Source organism: Zea mays, chromosome 7 (genome assembly GCF_902167145.1).
Source record: "Zea mays cultivar B73 chromosome 7, Zm-B73-REFERENCE-NAM-5.0, whole genome shotgun sequence".
NCBI classification, from domain to species: Eukaryota; Viridiplantae; Streptophyta; class Magnoliopsida; order Poales; family Poaceae; genus Zea; species Zea mays.
In genome coordinates this window covers 142346837-142349992 of record NC_050102.1, presented here as the reverse complement: position 1 = coordinate 142349992, position 3156 = coordinate 142346837, and the positions used below count along the sequence as shown (strand labels likewise).

At 50.3% G+C, this 3156-nt stretch overlaps 1 pseudogene; it reads right to left on the bottom strand.

Moving 5' to 3' along the window:
• Positions 1 to 403: 403 nt before the first annotated feature.
• Positions 404 to 1607, bottom strand: LOC103634222 (uncharacterized; annotated as a pseudogene).
• Between the last annotated feature and the right edge of the window lie 1549 nt (positions 1608 to 3156).

Here is a 3156-nt window from a genome sequence, read left to right as displayed (position 1 = left end):
TTAAATTTAAATAACAAAGATATTTTTAACCTATCCAATCTTCTTCTATTTTGTCTCCCAAACTACCACTAACTAAAATCGAGGAAAGAAAGAAAGTAAAAAGATCGCATCAAATTCGTTGTACTAGCTCCTTCAAAATATTGACGGCACAAAGATGACGCTGAAAATATTGCTTCGTCGCGCGTTATCCGAACCAAGGAGGCGGCGGATTAGATCAGGCAAGGGAACATGGATGGATGATTGCGCCTGTGAGCCTGTCAAAGCCCGAATAGGCGAAACTGAAAGCTAAAAAGTCACACAGCGTGTTATTGTTATTACATCTTCATATTTACACAGTACAGGTACGAGCACAATCACAGACAGACAACGCAGCAGAGGATCTCGAGCTGAAACGGAGCCCAGATCCAGAAACTGCGCGAGACGAACACCAAAGCAAACTGCATCGATTCAAGAAAGGGAACTTTTTTTCGTGCCTATTTTTCCCCTCTGCCAAGATGTGACACTGACTGAGCAGCCGTCGGTGGATGAACGGATCTGGTCCTTCGGCGCGGCTGTTGGATGGGGCGGGGGCTCACCCTGGCGGCGGCGGCCACCCTCCGCGGCGCCTTCTCCGCTTACCTCGGGGTCTCTGGCGGCCCACCGTGCGCCCTCCACCACCTGTCGATGCCCCACGCCGCCACCTCAAGCCCTCGGCCCGCCCTCCTGCCCGCGGCGTCCTCCCGCTCGCTCTCTGCTCCGTCCGAACGCCACGACACACACACACCGAGTCAGCAGTGCTAATTGCTAAAGGTACTCGTAGCAACAAAGACAGGAACAGGCAAGGCAGAAACGGAGCTGCGAGGCAGCTTTACCGTGGCGCTGGGCCGGAGGCGAGAAGAAGTCGTCGGGGAGTAAGCTGTCGACGTCGTCGTCCAGGTCATCCTCGGCGTCGAGTAGGCCGAGCACGCCGTACTCGCGGAGCCAGCGGTCGCGGAAGGCCGGGGAGGCGGACACCAGGCGCCACCACTCGGGGGAGAAGTCATCCACCTCCTACTCCGGCGTCGCCTCCACGGTCCGCAGGCCGCGGTACCGCGCCCCGGAAGGCACGAAGGGCTCTGCCCAGGGGTTCAGCCTCCCGCCGCTGCCGCTCACAACCGCCATCGGCTTCTTCTTGTCCTCCCTCCTGCTTCGCACGCTCTCACGCTGACGCTCTCAGCTGCTGCTGCTGTACTCACTGTTGGTCTGGTCTGGGGCGATGGGGATTGGTACGGCTCTCTGGATTGGGGACGACGATGTAACCTGGGCTTCGAAGAATCGAAAGAGAGGAATGGGCAAGGAGAGGGCCGCCGCAGTGTCGATGCTTCTACTCAGATGAAAAGGTCGCGGATTTGCCCTCCTCTCCACCAAGCAGCTGGCCCTGTGCTGCGCCTTCCACCCACACAATGGGCATGGTGGTGGCTGGCTCCAGCGAGCAGGGCCGCGCGCTCACTAGGCAGCCTTGTCAGTGGAGATGGCGGGGAAGAGCGGAAGCGATTTGCCGACGGCGACGACACAACAGCAGGTCAGAGCGACGCTATTAGGGTCGGGAGCTATGGTGGGCAGGAGGCGAGGCGCCGAGCTGTTGGGGAGAGACGGCCACCAAGCCATGGGATTATGGGAGGGAGACTGGGAGAGCAATCTGGAACTCTGGAAGCTTCGCGGTGGCCCCGGATCGACGCTTCGCCGCTAAAGATGCGTGAAACATTTCGTAGCCACTGGATCACGATCAGATGGATGGAGGAAAAGAGGACGACGTGGACATCGTGAACGCGTGTCTTTCCTACCGCGATTGTAATATAGAAATGACCTACTGTACTGCTAAAGAAATTGTCCCGTACTCTCGTCCCAAGTCCCATCACACGAGACTGGGTTAAAAACGGCATGGGTAAAATAACGTCTCCGGCAGTTTTTTATATTTGATCTATCGTTTCCGTATTTACAGAAAAACTAGGTGAGTGCCCATGCGTTGTAACGGGAACGTATAATACCACAACAAATTATGTACAAATGTGTGTTATATTGTTATTTTAATCGAAGTATTTCACCAGCACATTGCAACCATTAGTTCTATATATGATAGTAGAGTGTCGTGCATCGCGATAGAATATAAATCATTCAATGAAATATTAATTCACAACGATTACTGAAGTTTATTTTATTCTGTGATATTGACTATTATATGTATTTCAACAGATTCTTTATCTTTTACTTACTTGCTAGTGGCCCATGTTTGATGAGGCTAGCAACATTTTGACCCTCATCTACAGACACAATACTGAAGTTCTGAATTGAAGCAATAATCTTAGACTTGTCAAACTTGCATTTACCATCACTCCCAGTGTAACGGTAATCCTTCTCTCTTTCAAGGCCACCAGCCTTGGAGATGACTGAAGGACGTCGTCACCAGCACACCATTGCATCCTGAATCACATAAATCAGGTTCCGATGAGTCACACTGCAACATTTGCAACAAGATTGAGGGATAGTGAGTTTGGATTAATGTGAGGTAAACCAGGTACCATTATCTTCAAGCCAGCAACTATACAAATCCTACTGCCCAAAACATCTATACTATACTTAAAGCACCGGTTTCAACGGTCGTCATGCGTCATTTTTTTACAAATAACCCCTCACAACTATTTCAAATTAATAACGATCGTCATGCGTCATTTTTTACAAATAATCCCTCACAACTATTTCAAATTAATCTGTTGCACGTTTATAGATGTCAAACGACGCCCGACACGGGCTAGATGCACGCGGGCAACAACTATGGCACAGGCACGTCATGCCGGCCCGCTAACTGTGTCGGGCCAGCCCGTTAGACTGTCGATCCATTTAATTAAATCAGCGCACAGGCACGTCATGCCCATTTAATTAAATCAGCGCACAGGCACGTCATGCCCGTCTGCTAAATGTTTCGGGCCAGCCCATTAGCTCGTCGATCCATTTAATTAAATCAGCGTAAAATGTTAAAAAACGGTGCAGGATGTGGGGTTCGAACCCATGCCCTGATGGAAAAAGGGCAGGAGACACTAGGTGAAATTGTCTAACCAGTAGAACATCACGCTAAGATGTTTTAATATTGAATATAAATTGTATATAGGTATATACGGTTTTTTTGTAAAATAAAAAATA